Genomic DNA, 18,287 nt, shown 5'->3' on the forward strand with positions numbered 1-18,287 from the left:
CCATTGAATTGGACATAGTAAATGGGTGAGTTTTATGGTATATAAATTATATCTTAATGAAGTAATTTTAAAAAATTATGTGTCACTGGGGACAGGTCACAGAACAAGTGTGCTTGACAGGGAGACTGAGGCATAAGACCCCTCCTGTGACTGGGCCCCCATAGAGGGCTAGAGGCAGCTACAACTCAGTCTGTACCCAGGCTCGGGTGCTGGTCCACCCTCCCCAGCACCCCTCTGCTCTAGTCAGGGCTGTTTTGTTCGGGAGATATGCCCACGGGCCCTAACACTTCAACCCTTCAATGCCTCCTAGGAGGAAACTGATCCTTGTCTCAACCTGAGAGGCTCAGCACACTGGCCCTTGCTGAGCAGTCACACTGATGTCTTCCTGTTCCCATTGGTTGAAACTCCTTTCTCCTCTCCTTTGGCCTAGGAGATGCTAGTATCCCTACTTCTCCTGCAGGACTTTCCTTGTGCATGATGATTCATCCCCATCTTGGGGGACTATAAGCTCTCTGGGTCTGTGTGTGCACCCTGACTCAGACCTCTCCATCAGAAGGTGCTGAAGGAAGGAAGGAATTTTCTCTCTGCCCCGGAGAGGCTACAGCCCACAGAGGAAGACTCCAGGACTCCAATGTAGACAGTGGGATGTGGGCAGATGGGGCCAGCAGGTGAGTCCTGTCTGCCAGAGTCATAGTCCAGGAAGCATGGGCGGCCCTGGGTCCTGAAGTCACGCCCCTCTCTGTGGCCACCACTCTGAAGGTCTGGGCAGATCAGGGCCCTTGCTGCTGCTGCTGCACATTTGAAAGCTGGGGGCAGGGGTTGTTTCAGTCTGTGGCAGGGAAGAGTGGGAATCAGAGGCTCCAAAAGTAAGGAGATGCCTCAGGCTGGAAAATCACATCACGAGCTTGCGACTGGCCATGGGACAAGGCAGGCAGAGTGCTGAGAGGCTGATGGTCCAAGAGGCGGCCAGTGCAGACGGAGAGATTAATTCTTGGAAAGTGGAAACTCCCAGGGGGCTGCAGCGGGTCTTTGAGTGGCTGGCGTGCCCCATTCTGGCTTTGGGACCGTCCAGAGTGGTGAAAACAGAGTGGCTGGAGATCTTGGCCACCTCATGGTGTGGACAGGACAGTGAGGTCCAGAGCACTGGGGCTGTCCTTCACAGGCTGTGGCAAAGCTGGAACGAGGGCCCAGGTGTCCTGGCTCCTAGCCTGGCCTCTTTTCTCCCTGCCAGGCCACTGCTGCCTCTTCCAAATGGGAAAATCCACGTGGCATTCCTAGCTGATTCTGGACAGGATAACAGAGTGTGCATGCACTCACATGTCTGGACGTGTAAAGTGGGCTTTCGTTCCTAAGCATTCTGGGGTGGGTGACTCCCTCAAACATCTCTGCTCTCTGCGTCCCTGTAAGCTGGCTTTGTGGATTCACTTTTTGAAAAATTTTTTTGTTTCTTAAAATATTTTATTTAGAAATAAATTTAAACTGACAGAAAAGTTGCAAGAGTAGTACAATGAACTCCCTTACAATTTTTTTTTTTTTTTTTTTTTATTTGGCCGGGGCTGGGTTTGAACCCGCCACCTCCGGCATATGGGACCGGCGCCCTACCCGCTGAGCCACAGGCGCCGCCCCCCTTACAATTTTTATAAACTTAGATTCACCACTTGTTTAAATTTTGCCCTATACATTCTATACCTCTACACATACACACACACACACACTTCTATTAGTATGGGTACATCCAGCTCTAATTCAATAATCTTATATACATCCATGTACAGTGTAAAATCTGGCTTCATTTTTTTTTTAATTTTAATTTTTTTAGAAACAAGTTCTTGCTGTCTCACCCAGTCTGGAATGAGGTGGTGTGATCTTAGCTCACTGCAGCCTGGAACTCAAGCAAGCCTCCCAAGAAGTAAGTACTATAGGTATGTGCCACAATGCCCAGCTAATTATTTATATTATTATTATTTTTTTTAGAGATAGGGTCTTGCTGCATTGCGCAGGTTGGTCTTGAACTCCTAGCTTCAAGTAATCCTCCCTCCTCGGCCTCCCAAAATGCTGAGATTACATTTGCTTAAATCTAGAATACAAGAGAATAGTTTCACAAATGGTAAACTATACTGCTGTAATAAGCAAATATATGACTAGAGTTCAACATTTCTTTATAGTGCCTTACAACAAAATTTAATATAGTAAGGTATACAAATTTCAAGTGTATAATTTGATGAATTTCAAAAGGCCTGATTGCCTTAGTCTGGGTTTGGGTTGCCATAACAAAATACCATAGACTAGGTGGCTTAAACAACAGACTTATTTCTCACAGTTCTAGAGGTTAGAAAGTCCAAGATCAAGGTGCTAGCAACCAATGATGTTGAGCTTGTTATCATTTATAAAACTTCATCTGAGAAGTATAATGTTTAGGAGTTTTGCCATTTTTTAAAAAATTGGGTTGTTTTTAAATTATTGATTTGCAGGAGCTATTTATATATCCTGGATACGAGTCCTTTATCAGATATATATTTTGTATTTTCTTATAAATCTGTGGCCTATTTATTTTTTATTGATGACTTTTAAAAATTGTGGTTAAATACACATAACATAAAATGGGCCATTTAAACCATTTTAAAGTATAGAACTAAGTGGCATTTAGTACACCCACAACATTGTTCAACCATCACCACTATCGTCACTCCTTTTGAAGATCAAATACTCCGTAAGCAATCATTTTACAACCCATTTCATTTTCCCACCCGGCAGCCACTACCCTACTTTCTGTCCCTACAGATTTGTGTATTCTGGATATATATTATATACATATTATATATTGTATATAATAATTATATATATATTATATATTATATATATATATATATATACTTTTTTTTTTTTTTTTGTCGAGACAGAGTTTCACTTTGTCGCCCTCGGTAGAGTGCCATGGCGTCACTGTGCACAGCAACCTCCAACTCCTGGGCTTAGGCGATTCTCCTGCCTCAGCCTCCAGAGCAGCTGGGACTACAGGCACCCCCCACAATGCCTGGCTACTTTTTTGTTGCAGTTTGGCCAGGGCCGGGTTTGAACCTGCCCACCCTCGGTACATGGGGCTGGTGCCCTACTGACTAAGCCACAGGTGCCACCCTAGATATATCATAGTAATAGAATTATATAGTATATGGCCTTTTGTGTCTAGCTTTTTTCACTTAGTATAATATTTTTGAGGTTCATCTACATTGTAGAAAGTATCAAAATGTCATTCCTATTTATTTATTTATTTTTATTTTTATTTTTTTGCAGTTTTTGGCTGGGGCTGGGTTTGAACTCGCCACCTCTGGCATATGGGGCCAGCGCCCTACCCCTTTGAGCCACAGGCGCAGCCCTATTTTATTTTTATTTTTAAAAATATGGAATGCTCCATGAATTTGCGTGTCATCCTTGCGCAGGGGCCATGCTAATCTTCTCTGTATCATTCCAATTTTAGTATATGTGCTGCCGAAGCGAGCACAATTTCATTCTCCTTTTTATAGGGAAATAATATTCTGTTGGGACTACAGGCACCAGCCACTACACATGGCTGTTTTATTTCTATTGTTTGTAGAGATAGAGTTTTGCTATGTTGCTCGGGCTGGTCTCAGACTCCTGGCCTTAAGCAATCTTCCTGCTCTGCTAGGAGTAGAGTTGTGAGCCACCATACTCTCCAAAATAAAGTTTTTAAATTTCATTTTGAAATTTAAAACTTTCATCGAGGTTATTCGTTGCTAGTGTATCGAAAAACAACTATTTTTTTTAAATATTAACTTTGTATTCTGCAACATCGCTGAGCTGTTATCTTTTAATTTCTGTTATCTTTTTTTTTTTGTAGAGACAGAGTCTCACTTTATGGCCCTTGGTAGAGTGCCGTGGCCTCACACAGCTCACAGCAACCTCCAACTCCTGGGCTTAAGCGATTCTCTTGCCTCAGCCTCCCGAGCAGCTGGGACTACAGGCGCCCGCCACAACGCCTGGCTATTTTTTGGTTGCAGTTTGGTCAGGGCCGGGTTTGAACCCACCACCCTCGGTATATGGGGCCGGCGCCTTACGGACTGAGCCACAGGCGCCTCCCAATTTCTGTTATCTTTTAATATAACATCGTATCATCTGTAAACAGACAGAGCTTTACTTCTTCTTTTCCAATCAGGAGCATGCCTTTATGTCTTTTTCTTGCTTTATGGTCCTGCCTAGAACACCAATACAGTGTTAAATAGAAGTGAGAGTAGATGGGCTTGCCTTGTTTCTGATCTTAGAGGGGAAAGTTTTCAGTCTTTTTTTTTTTTGAGACAGAGTCTCAAGCTGTCACCTTCTTTAGAGTGCTGTTGCGTCAGAGCTCACAGCAACCTCAAACTCTTGGGCTTAAGTGATTCTCTTGCCTCAGCCTCGCAAGCAGCTGTGAGGCTGCCCGCTACAATGCCTAGCTATATTTTGGTTGCAGATGTCATTGTTGTTTAGTAGGCCTGGGCCGGCCTTGAACTCGCCAGCCTTTGTGTATGTGGCCGGAGCCCTACTCACTGAGTTACGGACACTGAGCCAGTTTTCAGTCTTTTATAATTAAATATGAAAACCCTGTGGATTTTTTGTACATGGTCTTTATCAGGTTAAGAAAGTTTCCTTCTATTTCTAGTTTTCCGAATGTTTCTATTAGCTGAAGATATTGAATTTGTTTTTTTAGGTTTTTGAGACAGAGTCTCACTATGTCGCCCTCGGTAGAGTGCCGTCGCATCACAGCTCACAGCAACCTCAAACACTTTTGGGCTTGTGCAATTCTCTCGTCTCAGTCTCCCAAGTAGCTAGGACTATAGGCGTCTGCCACAACACCTGGTTTTTTTCTTTTTGTTGCAGTTGTCATTGACATTTAGCTGGCCTGCGCTGGGTTCAAACCCACCACCCTTGGTACATGTGTTCAGCACCATAACCGCTGTGCTACAAGCCCTACCCTTGAATTTTGTTTTTAATAAATTCTTTTTCTGTATTAACTGAGATTACCACTTGCTCCCCCCACCCCCCTTTGTTCTGTTAATATGGTATGTTACATTGACTGGTTTTCATATCCTGAACCAAGCTTGCATTCCTGGAGTAAATCCCACTTGGTCATGGTGTATAACATTTTTTATGCTGCTGGATTAGGTTTTCTACCATTTCATTGAGAATTTTGCACCTATATTCATAACAAATACTGTTCTGGGTGGCGCCTGTGGCTCAAAGGACTAGGGTGCTGGCCCCTATAACGGAGGTGGCGAGTTCAAACCCGGCCCCGGCCAAAAACTGCCAAAACAACAACAACAAACAAATACTGTTCTGCATTTGACTTTCCTTATAATATTTGTGTCTCGTTTTGGTATCAGTGTAATACTGGCCTCATAGAATGAGTTAAAAAGTGTCCCCTCCTGTTCTTTTTTGGGGTATGTTTGAGAAAAATTGGTGTTACTTCTTTAAAAGTTTTGTAGAATTCACCAGGGTAGCCATCTTCTCTTGGCTTTTCTTTGTTGGAATGTTTTTGATTCCTAACTCAATCTGTTAGTTGTGATAGGATCTTTCAGATTTTGTTTTTCTTTTCCAGTCATTTCTGATAGTTTGTGCATTTCTAGAAATTTTTCATTTCATCTAGGTTATTTTGTTTGCCATAATATTCCATCATAATTCTTTATATTTCTATAAAGTCTGTAGTAATGCCCCTTCTTTCATACCCTATTTTAGTGATTTAAGTTTTCTCTCTCTTTTTATCATTATAGCTAAAGATGTGTCAGTTTTGTTAATATTTTTCAAAGAGGCAACTTTTGGTTTTATTGATTTTCTTTAACATTTTTTCTTTCTTTTTTTTTTTTGTAGAGACAGAGTCTCACTTTGTTGCCCTTGGTAGAGTGCTGTGGCATCACAGCTCACAGCAACCTCCAACACCTGGGCTTGGGCGATTCTCTTGCCTCGGCTTCCTGAGTAGCTGGGACTACAGGCCCACCACAACACCTGGCTATTTTTTTGTTGTAATTTGGCCGGGACCGGGCTTGAACATGCCACCCTTGATATATGGGGCCGGCACCCTACCCATTGAGCCACAAGTGCCACCCTTTCTTTAACTTTTTTATCCTTTTACATTTTTTTTTTTTTTGAGACAGAGTCTCATTATGTCACCCCTGGTAGAATGCCATGGCATCATAGCTCACAACAACCTCAAACTCTTAGGCTTAAGCGATTCTCTTGGCTCAGCCTCCCAAATAGCTGGGACTATAGGTGCCCACTACAACGCCTGGCTATTTTTTTGTTATTGTTGTCATTGTTGTTTTAGCAGGCCCTGGCCAGGTTTGAACCTGCCATCCCTGGGATCATATATGGGATATATGGGATCATCTAACCACTGAGCATGGGTGCTGAGCCTATTCTTTTAAATTTATTTACACTTTAATCTTTTTTTTTTTGGAGAGACAGTCTCACTTTATGGCCCTGGGTAGAGTGCCGTGGCCTCACACAGCTCACAGCAACCTCCAAGTCCTAGGCTTAAGCGATTCTCTTGCCTCAGCCTCCCGAGTAGCTGGGACTACAGGCGCCCGCCACAACGTCCAGCTATTTTTTGGTTGCAGTTCAGCCGGGGCTGGGTTTGAACCTGCCACCCTCGGTATATGGGGCCGGCGCCTTACCGACTGAGCCACAGGCACCGCCCTATTTACACTTTAATCTTTATTGTTTCCTTGCTTTTGATCACTTTGAGTTTATTTTTTTCTAGTTTCTTAAGTTGAAATACTAGGTTATTGATTTTAAATTTAAGTGTTGTTGTTGGTGGTGGTGTTTTCGAGACAGAGTGTCAAGCTGTCCCCCTGGGTAGAGTCCTGTGGCTTCATAGCTCACAGCAACCTCTAACTCAAGCGATACTCTTGCCTCAGTTTTTCTATTTTTAGTGGAAACAAGGACTCGCTTTTGCTCAGGCTGGTCTTGAACTCATGAACTCAAGCAATCCACCTGCCTTGGTCTCGCAGAGTGCTAGGATTATAGGCATGAGCCACACTGTGCCTGACCTAAATTTAAGTATTTCTAGCTAAAAAATTCACTCTGGGTCCTGCTTTCACTCTAGCTCATAAATGTTGGTATGTTGTGCTTTTGTTTTTGTTCATATGAAAATATTTTATAATTTGCCTTGTGATTTCTTTTATGATATAATGGTTATTTAGAAGTGTGCTGTTTAATTTCTACATATTTGTGAATTTTCCAAATATCGTTCTGTTACTAATTTCTAAGTTCATTCCGTTATCGTCAGAAAACATACTTTGTATGATTTCAATGTTTTAAAATTTATTGAGTTATTTTATGGTCTAGTATATAATTTTTCCTGGAGAATGTTTCATGTGCACTTGAGAAGAATGTGTGTCCTACTGTTGTTGAGTAGAATGTTTTATAATTGTTAGGTCTAGTTTGTAAAATAGATATTCTATTTCCTTGATGATCTTACATCTTGTTGTTCTCTTCTTTATTAAAAATAGGGTATTCGAAATCATCCTGGGCAGAAGTGACACTTGGTCTTCTATGAAAAATAAAAATATTAGCGGGGTGCTGTGGCAGGTGCCTATAGTCCCAGCTCCTAGGGAGGCCGAGGCAGGAGAATCACATGAGTCCAGAAGTGTGAGGCTGCAGTGAGCTATGATGATGCCACTGCAGTCTAGCTAGGATGACAGAGCAAGACTCTGTTTCAAATAAATAAATAAATAAATAAAATAGGGTTTTGAAATGACTAAATACTACTGTTGGATTCTTTATTTTTTTCCTCCAGTTACTTCAGTTTTTGCTTCATGTACTTTGGGGCTATGTTTTCAGGTGCATAATGTTTACAATTATTACATCTTCTTGAAAGATCGACCCTTTATCATTCTATAATGTCCTTACATAGCCCCTTCAGCTCTATTTTGATTACTGTTAGCATGGAATATTTTTCCATCCTTTTGACACATTTATGTTTTTAATCCATTCTGCCAATCTATGCTTTTTAATTGGCCAGTTTAACCCATTTAATTTAACGTAATTACTAAGGAAAGACTTGCTTTGATTGTCATTTGCCTTTTTGTTCCTTAGTTCTTCCACTATAGTCTTTTTTATTCTTTTTTTGCATTTTGTAGATATTTTCTAATGTATTATTTTAATTCCTCATTGTTAATTTTACTATATATACTTTCAGTTATTTGTGTCTGTCCTGGGGATTACAGTTATTAATAATAGCTTATAATAACCTGGTTTGGATTAATACCAACTTAATTTCAATAGAATATAAAACTTGCTTCCATATAGCTTTGTTAGCCTCCTGTGCTGTTCTTGTTCAAATTACATCTTTATACATTGTGTGCCCATTAACACAGGTTTATAATTATTGTTTTGTATTATTGTCTTTGGAATCATATAGAAAAAAAGAGTTACAAACAAAAAACATATTTGTCCTGCCTTTTATGTTTAGCTATGTAGTTATCACTTCAGTTGTTCCTTCATACGGATTTGAGTAACTGGTTAGCCTTGTTTCATTTCAGCTCAAAAGACTCCCTTGGGCAGCGCCTGTGGCTCAAAGGAGTAGGGTGCTGTCCCCATATGCCGGAGGTGGCGGGTTCAATCCCAGCCCCCACCAAAAACTGCAAAAAAAAACAAAAAAACTCCCTTTAGCATCTATCTGTTGAGGGCAGGTTAACTAGCAACAAACACTCTCAGTTTTTATTTATCTGGTAATATCTTGATTTCTCCCTCATTTTTAAAAGATAGTTTTGTCATGTATAGAATTCTTGGTTGATTTTCTTTCCTTGTCATCTCTTTCAATGTGTCATTCCTCTCCCTCTGGCCTCCATGGTTTCCGATGAGAAATCAGCCATTAATCTTATTAAGGGTACATTGTATTTAGTTGCTGTTCTCATGCTGTTTTGACAGTTTTCACAGTTTTGACAGTTCTCTCCCTGTTTTTTGACAATCTGATTATGATGTCTCTGGATGTGGATCACTTTGAGCTTATCCCAGTTTCAGTTGGTTGAATTTTTTGGATGTATAGATCATGTTTTCATCAAATTTGGGAATATTTGGCCATAATTTCTTCAAATGTTTTCTTTTCTCCTTTCTCTCTCCCTTTTCCTCTTGAGATTGCCATTATGCATATGTTGATAAAGCTTTAGAGCATTCCATAGGTCTCGGAGGCTCTGCTCATTTTTCTTCAACTTTTTTTATTTTCTCTGACTTAATAATTTCAATTGACCTATCTTTAAAATTGCTGATTTTTTACATCTGCTTGCTTAAGTTTTTGGAGCCCTCTGGTAAATTTTTCATTTCAATGATTGTACTTTTCCATTCAAGAACTTCTATTTAGTTCTTTATATTGTTTCAATAATCTTTATTGATATTCTTTATTTGGTGAAATACTCTGAGTTTGGATAATGCCTCATTGCTGAATATCACTATGATCACCTTTGAGGTATTCCCATTGGAAAGCTATACACCAACACCAGCACCTACCCTTCAAAGCAATTTTGGAACTCTTTTTCTGGAATGGCCATCAGAGTTGTCATCATGCAATGTCTGACAATTAAGTCTGTGAACGTGCCACCGTGCACTTACCTTGATAACACTGTACAACTCTGGTATTCTCAGTATCTCACAGCTGAGTTCATGTCAATTTGTGGTGGAGTCTTGCTGAGTGGTGATCGATCGTTATTCTTGTGTGTTTTTGTGTGCCCTATGTGTGTGTGAGCACATGCTTTCATTTCTCTTGGATACACATCTAGGAATGAGATTGCTGAATTGTGTGGTGACAGTTTGACTTAATAAGAAGCTGTCAAATTGTTTTTCATTGTGGTGGTACCATTTGCATTCCACCAGCAATGTATGAGTGTTCTACTTGCTTCATAGTCTGTCGAATAGTTGGTATGGTTAGTTTAAAACGTTTAAACTCTTTTATTAATGATAGGTATGTAGCAATGGTGTGTTATGATTTTAATGTGTATTTCTCTAATCACTAATGATGCTGAGCATGTTTTCATGCCCTTATCTGCACCTTATACATCCTCCTCTGAGAAGTGTCCTTTCAAGTATTTTGATTAGTTTTTTAAGCTAGATGGTTCTCCTTCCTATTATTGAGTTGTAAAAGTCTATTGTCATATGCAGGGTGTCCCAAAAGTTGCCCCTAAAGTCACCATACATAGGGAAACTAGGAAATTATAGTTAAATGTACCTGTATGTAAAAAATATTCATTACTAAATTCTACAAAGAGATGGCCAACACGTAGAGACTATTTTGTAAATATTTTGCAAAATTTTATAATTAATGTTTTGTAAATAAAGGTACATTTAGTTGCAATTTTCCATTTTCCCTATGTATAGTGACTTTAACGATGACGTTGAGATATTCTCTATAGATGTTTTAAAGTTTGTTACCCATTATATGTCTTACCTTTTCTAAACAAAGCCTTTTAAAAATTGTAGCTTTGTTGAGATATAAGAAACCACACATATTTTAAATGTATAATTTGATAAGGGTTGGCATATGTAAACACCTGTGAAACCATCACCACAAAGATAATGAGAAGCTTCCTTGTAATCCACCTGTCCTATCTCCTCTATGTTCCCCTTGAGGGAACAATTGATCTACTTTCTGTCACTGTGAATTAGTTTGCATTCTCTAAAGTACTGCTGCCAATAGAAATATAATGAGAGTGACACATATAATTTTAAATTTTCAGTAGGCACATCGAGAAGTAAAATGAAATTGACTTTAATAATGTATTTAACCTATTATATCCAAAATGTTATCTCAACATGTAATCAACATAAAGAATTATAAATGAGCTATCTTGCTTTCCTTTTCATATGCCAACTGTTCAAAATTCAGCATATAATTTGTGCTTAAAGTACATCTCAATTCAAAAATGACATTGTCATTCGGGATATTTTCTCTACATTTAGATTTTATGAAATTCATAGTTTAAACAGTAGATTCACATTTCCAAATTGTTCCAAACTTAATTTACATGTTTTTCAATAACCTGAATCAAGTATGACGCAATCATTTTTGCTTAATATCTCATCCAAATCAGTAAGATTGGTTCATCTTTCACAAAAGAATTACTTTGACTTTGAAGCAAAAGCAATCAGTTTAAACTATTTCTATCCAAGCTAAATTAATTCACTAATTCTGGGTCAACTGTCTGTTAATGTTAAATTTAAAGAGCAATTGCATAAATTGAAAAGCAATCTTAAATGTATCGATATTAATATAAATTCTTCAAAATTTTCTTGTAAGCTTTGTAGCCAATTTATATAACTGCCAAATACACGTAAAGTCTTCTCTGTATTGATTTACATTAGAAAACTGTATACATCCTTGTTAGTATGGTGGTGAGTAAAAAAAATAAAAAGAAAAGAAAATGTATACAATTATTATTATTTATCATATTATGAAAAGTTACAATTTCACCATAAATTTTCAAACTTGAACAGCTAGAAAATAAATAAGCTTCCTTTTTCTTTGTGGCTTCAAATTTAGCATGGTCACGTGCTGTGTGATATTGGTGAGAAAACCTAAATCACACTGTTGGTTTTTGTCTTTGATCTTGAATATTTGGCAAACCCTTCTTTCATTGTAAGAAAATCTTGAATGGGAGTGAAGAGCACAGTCAGTCTTTGTGCAAGTCTTCTAGGATTCAACTAACAAGCTTTGGCGAGGAACACAAGATCATTAAATTTATTGTCTTCTATATCTATTGTAATATAAACTAGTCTTTTCAGATCAGGCTGAAAGGTTTTTTTTCACATTTGAAAGATTCAAAAATATATAAATTATGAGGGATTTGTTTAGGCTACCAATCAATATTTTTTAAGTAAATTTTCAAGTCCTTTGCAGCAAAATTGCCAAGAGTGTTAATTACTCATCTAAACAGAAGTATACTCGTAATATGTCAAATGGTGAATTAGTTGATCTTTGATATTATTAGGACTTGTATTCTATAGGCAAGTTTTTTGTGGCTTAAAGATCTTTACTTTCATTAAAATGGATTTTTTTTTTTTTTTGAGACAAAGTCTCACTGTGTCACCCTCAGTAGAGTGCTATGGCGTCATAGCTCACAGCAACCTCAAACTCTTGGGCTTAAGCGATTCCCTCGCTTCAGCCTCCCAAGTAACTGGAACTACAGGCACCTACCACAACGCCCGGCTATTTTTTTTGTTGTTACAGTTGTCAATGTTGTTTAGCTGGCCTGGGCTGGGTACAAACCCATCAGCCTTGGTACATGTCACTGGCGCTGTTACCACTGTGCTACAGCTGCTGAGCCTAAAATGTATTTTTTAATCTTTTCCTTATAATTTTCTAAAATTATTTCCACAAATAATAACTTTTTTATCTCTCTGTCTAATAATAATTTTCTTTTTGTATAAAAATTTACATTATTTTATAGTTGGCCAAAGTTACAAGCTCAGATCCTGGTACAAATTGTTCAAATAATTATTTTAAATTCTGATTTCAGTTCACTAATTTTGACATTTCGGTTTTTGACTATTGAGAGGAAACTTTCTTTTTCTTTCTTTTTGTTTAGGGGGGCCAGATCTCACTGTTGCCCCAGCTAGAGTGCAAGAACACCATCATAAGTCACTGCGACCTCAAACTCCTATGCTCAAGCTAGTTCTCCCTCCCCATCCTCGCAAGTAGCTGGGACCACAGGCATGTGCCATTGTGCCTGGCTAATTTTTCTATTTTTTGTAGAGAAAGGGTCTTGCTCCTGCTCAGGCTGGTCTCGAACTCTTGACCTCAAGTGATCTTCTCACCTTGGCTTCCCAAAGTGGTGGGATTACAGGTGTGAGCCATTGTACCCTGCTGAAAGGAAACTTTTAATCAAATATATTGTGTACTTGCTGAAAATGTCTCTTAATATTGCCCACTTTATTATTTAAAAACATTTTATACAAAGCAAACAGGTTTTATTTTGTTTTTCTCTGTTGCATCCAAATTGTGATTCATCATGGGATTTGCAATATATCTTCTTTTAGTCTTTTTCTTCTTTTCTGTTGTAGTCATGCACTAGCTCCTGTATCTCCACTTGGTTCTGGGTCAGTATTATGCCTTTGTTTATTTAATTTAATTTAATTTATTTATTTATTTGAGACAGAGTCTCACTATGTTGTCCTCAGTAGAGTGCGGTAGCTTCACAGCTCACAGCAACCTCAAACTTTTGGGCTTAAGCGATTCTCTTGCCTCAGCCTCCCAAGTAGCTGGGCCTACAGGCGCCCGCCACAACACCTGGCTATTTTGTTGTTGTTGTCGTCGTTGTTTAGCAGGCCCAAGCCAGGTTAGAACCCACCAGCCCCGGTGTATGTGGTTGGTGCCCTAACCACTGAACACAGGAGCCTAGCCTATGCCTTTGTTTTCAATTTAAAAATTCTTCTGTACTTACTTTTTTAACTGGAAAAAGGACTTAATTAATCATAATGAAAATAAGAATATTTCAATTTTCTTACCAATTGCAATTTCCATAGGTATCATAACTAGTGCTATCTACATAAAATATTCAAATATTCATATTACTGTCAAAATGACACACAGAAAAATATTCAAATTAAATCAACTCATTTATCTTTACTAGATGTGTTTCATAGTAGTACATAATAACAAAACAATTGCAAAACACCCAACCCACACACCACAATGCAATAATAAGTTACTTAATGCCTTGGTGAAACTAAATGCAGTTCTACCAAAACAATACAGTTGGTTAGTGGAAAAAATATTTTACTTTGCTTTAGTTTTTAAATTTAAATTAATTTAAATGAAATAAAATTTAAAAATCAGTTCTTTTGCACTAGCCTTATATTAAGTATTCAATGGCCACAAGGCTAGTAGTTACTATATTGGTTCTATAAATGGAATCATTTAGTGAGTACTCTTTTTTTCTGGCATATTTCACTCAGCATAGCTATTTTAAGATTCATGTATTTTTTTTTTTTTTGTAGAGACAGAGTCTCACTTTACTGCCCTCGGTAGAGTGCTGTGGCATCACACAGCTCACAGCAACTTCCAGCTCTTGGGCTTATGTGATTCTCTTGCCTCAGCCTCCCAAGCAGCTGGGACTACAGGCACCCGCCACAAGGCCCGGCTATTTTTTTGTTGCAGTTTGGCCGGGGCTGGGTTTGAACCCACCCCCCTTGGTATATAGGGCCGGGGCCCTACTCATTGAGCCACAGGCGCCGCCCAAGATTCATGTATGTTATGTATACCAATAGTTCATTCCTCTTTATTGCTAAATAGTTCTCCATTGTATGGATATACCACAATTTGTTTTTCCATTCAACTTGCTGATGGACACTTAGGTTGTTTCTGGAGCTTACATATAAAGATACGGTGAACATTTGTGTCGACATAGATTTCTCTTGAATAAATACCTGGGAGTGGAATGGCTGCATCATTTGTTAAATACGTATTTAATCTTCTAAGAAACTGCAAAGCTGTTTTCCAAAGTGGTTGTATTATTTTACATTTCCAATAGCAGTGTATGAGCATTCCATGCCGACACAATAATAAGTCTTTTCAATTTTAGCCATTTTAAGGAGTATGTTTTCAATAGTATTTCCCTAATGATGAATGGCATTAAGCATCTTTTTGTATACTGTTACAAATGTCTTCTTTGGAGAAATGTCTGTTCAAATATATTCCCCATTTTTCCCAGAGAAGTTGGTATTTTAGTTATGTGTCTTTTGTTGGATATACATTTTGTAATGATTTTCTCCTTTTTGTGTGTGTGTTACAATTAGAATCTTTAGATTTTTAGAAATAGTAAGACACACAAGCATACAAGCCAACATCTGTGACACATTGTTTAAAAAAAGTATGTTTCATTTTAGTTTATAATTCTTACCAAGTGATTTTTTAAAAATGTTTATTCTCTTAAATCCAATGCATTCACAGGGTGTTAACACTTCAATGTTTATAATTTCCACCAACTGCAGCATTATCTAAGTAAACCAAAATAAGCACTTTTATCATGGATGTAGTCAGTGATTATTAATACTTTCCTTAAGAGGACCTAAAATTCCCCCAAATTTTAACACAGGTAGTTTCAATGTATGTTTCATCTACTAAGCAATTTAAAAAATAGTGTGTAGAAATGAATAGTTTCAGACTGAGTAATATGTTATACCATGTTATAAAATCCAACAAATCAAAAGCAATTGCCAAGCTGAATAATAAGTTACAAAGAAATAAATCTGGCTTGGACAGAGATGTGCAGTGTTTTCCAAGCTCTTAAAAGTTACCCACTAATACAAATTTTCAAAGCTTAACTTAGAGTTGGAAGATAAGTTTCACAGTAATGTAATTTTAACTTCCATTTACATTCAGTTTAATATATTACTAAGATGTTTAGTCTATGTCACAATGGTGCTTTCTAGTGTTCACAATTTACAGTTTCAATTTGTACATATGTAATTGACTAACATAAGGGACACTTCTTATGTATTACAGACTATCCATAAAAAGAAAAATAAAAGCCACCTTACATAGAACTCTGAACGTGGTATGACTTAAAATAGATTATTGCAACATGGTTTTAAATAGTAGAGCCATTTCCTAAATACCAGCATGTAATCTTGCCTATTTAACATATGAAAACTGTATAACTTTATCCACTGAGAAAATACACATTAATTTTTTTCAACCATTTTTTTCATCTTAAAAATCTCAGCCGGGTGTGGTGGCTCACGCCTGTAGTCCCAGCGCTGTGGGAGGCCGAAGCGGGTGGATTGTCTGAGCTCAGAAGTTCGAGACCAGTATGAACAGCAGTGAGCCAGAGTGAAACCCCGTCTCTACTAACAACATCAAAAAAAAAAAAAAAAACAGCCGGACGTTGTGGTGGGCGTCTGTAATCCCAGCTACTGGGGAGGCAATGGGAAAGAGCATTGCCAGAGGAGGAAGAAAATGAACAACAACAAAAAAGAGTACTTCAAACAAAGAAGAATGAACAAGCAAGCTGAAATTAAAAATTAAAAAAAAAAATTTAAAAAAACCTCATGACTTGCTGGTTCTGTTTCAGTGAATTCCAAATTGTATCTTTTTTGAGGGGAGGAGGAAGAAGTGAAGGAGGGAAAGTAATACTCTATAAAAAATGCCCCCCAAATTAAGCCTTTTAAAAATGCTTTTTTACGGGTGGCACCTATGGCTTAGTGAGTAGGGCACCGGCCCCAAATACTGAGGGTGGTGGGTTCGAACCTGGCCCCCGGCCAAACTGCAACAAGAACAACAACAAAATGTTTTTTTACTTCTACACTATTTCCCTTTTTAAAGTCAGTTACTATGTTTCATCTTTAACATTAATGCAAATAAATTATTGTAGGGTTAGTTTTCCCTACCATCCTAGGACCTAAAATTCTAAATAAGTGAACAGAAGAGTAAATATTTCATGTTCAATTGAATTTGAAATTTAGAACAGTTGTATCATTTGACTAGACTGGTCAAAGCAGTTACAAACACAGAATTCAGTATGTGGTTATTCTGCTTTGGGGAGTGGGCAGTCAAACAGAGTATCATAGAGTATCAAAAAAACTTTCGTTTTCCGTGTTAGGGGAAAAATCACAGGGCAGTTTAAAATTCTGAAGGCCATCTACTCAGGTCTAAGACAAATTATTATTATTGTTATTTTGAGACAGAGCCTCAAGTTGTCACCCTGGTAGAGTGCTGTGGCATCACAGCTCACAGCAACCTCCAACTCCTGGGCTCAAGCGATTCTCCTGCCTCTGCCTCCCAAGTAGCTGGGATTACAAGCGCCTGCCACAACGCCCGGCTATTTTTTTTTTTTGGTTGCAGCCGTCATTGTTGTTTGGTGGGCCTGGGCTGGATTCGAACCCATCAGTTCAGGTGTATGTGGCTGGCGCCTTAGCCACTTGAGCCACAGGCGCCAAGCCTAAGATGGATTTTTTTTAATTTTCTGAATAAATTTTTTTCCTTGAGTATCAAGCTGATTGGTAGTCACATTTCCAAGTACAACTTCTTGGATGAAATATTAATAAGCTCAGAAAGACAGACTAAATTTCAAACTAGGTAGAAAAAAAACTACTCAAGTATTACATTCAGTTTTAAAATCATTTACTAACACAACAGATTTGGCTTCGATCGCTCTTGTCCACACTCACACCCACAACAGGCACCCCAAGCCACAGATCTGCTTTGCAACAAAAGGCCATATAGCCAGAAATGGCATTTTCCAAGTCAAACTTTAAATAGATTTTAAAAAGTAATTTCTTTTTTTTTTTTTTTGTAGAGACAGAGTCGCACTTTATGGCCCTCGGTAGAGTGCCATGGCCTCACCCAGCTCACAGCAACCTCCAACTCCTGGGCCCAAGCAATTCTCTTGCCTCAGCCTCCCGAGTAGCTGGGACTACAGGCGCCTGCCACAACGCCTGGCTATTTTTTGGTTGCAGTTTTGGCCGGGGCTGGGTTTGAACCCTCCACCCTTGGTATATGGGGCCGGCGCCCTACCGACTGAGTCACAGGCGCCGCCCTAAAAAGTAATTTCTAATTTTACAGAATTGCTTGTTTAAAAAATATTTTCTCTCACTGCCTCATCTCCTATACTGAAGGATGTATGATGTTTTTTACAAGCTAAATCTGAATGTTCAAAATTGATTCTAAGCAGAAAATCTCCGCAAATTAAAATCGAAAACAAAAATGGAAAAATTATATTTTTTATATACTGATTGGAATCCTCCAGTATTTAAAAAATCACATTAGAGATGAATTTTGGGATCTACTGCTCACAATGCCAAAATCCATAATGATTTAAGGACCCACATCTTCCTGTTTTCTGTCTGGCTAAACCCTCCCCTCCAAAACAGTTCAATATAGCCATGGCTCAAGTTTCATGGGAAGAGAGAAAAGTTTGTGAAAAGGTTGTTTTTTTTTTTTCTTTTTTTACTTTGGTGATCTGGGTGGCACTTTGCCATTACGTCGAGTCACTCCCTGAGGTATAGCCCTATGGCTAAACTGGCGTCTCTGTTCCCTGATTTTTCCAGCTGCTCCCCTGGCCGTGGCATTGCCTCGGAAGCCAGAATAATCCTTATTAGCCCTCGTTTCTGGATTCTCATGTGGTTTCTCAACAGACTTCTCAGGAGCTCCATTCTCTTCATTTTTGGTGAGAGACACTACATTGGCGTGAAGTTCCCATGGTGGTTGCACAAGAACAGAAGACGGCTCTTTTGGGGGCTGCTGGCACACTTCAGCATAACTTAATATTCGGGGTTCCTGCAGAGTCATAGCTACAGCTGCATTTATGTTACTA

At 38.5% G+C, this 18,287-nt stretch overlaps 1 non-coding gene across 1 annotated transcript; it reads right to left on the bottom strand.

Annotated features, from left to right (window-relative positions):
- Nucleotides 1-3,389: 3,389 nt before the first annotated feature.
- Nucleotides 3,390-3,496, bottom strand: LOC128562838 (U6 spliceosomal RNA). The gene has a single exon (XR_008373538.1). It is a non-coding gene; the product is annotated as a U6 spliceosomal RNA (small nuclear RNA).
- Nucleotides 3,497-18,287: the final 14,791 nt, after the last annotated feature.

Source organism: Nycticebus coucang, chromosome 12, assembly GCF_027406575.1.
Source record: "Nycticebus coucang isolate mNycCou1 chromosome 12, mNycCou1.pri, whole genome shotgun sequence".
Taxonomy (NCBI): domain Eukaryota; kingdom Metazoa; phylum Chordata; class Mammalia; order Primates; family Lorisidae; genus Nycticebus; species Nycticebus coucang.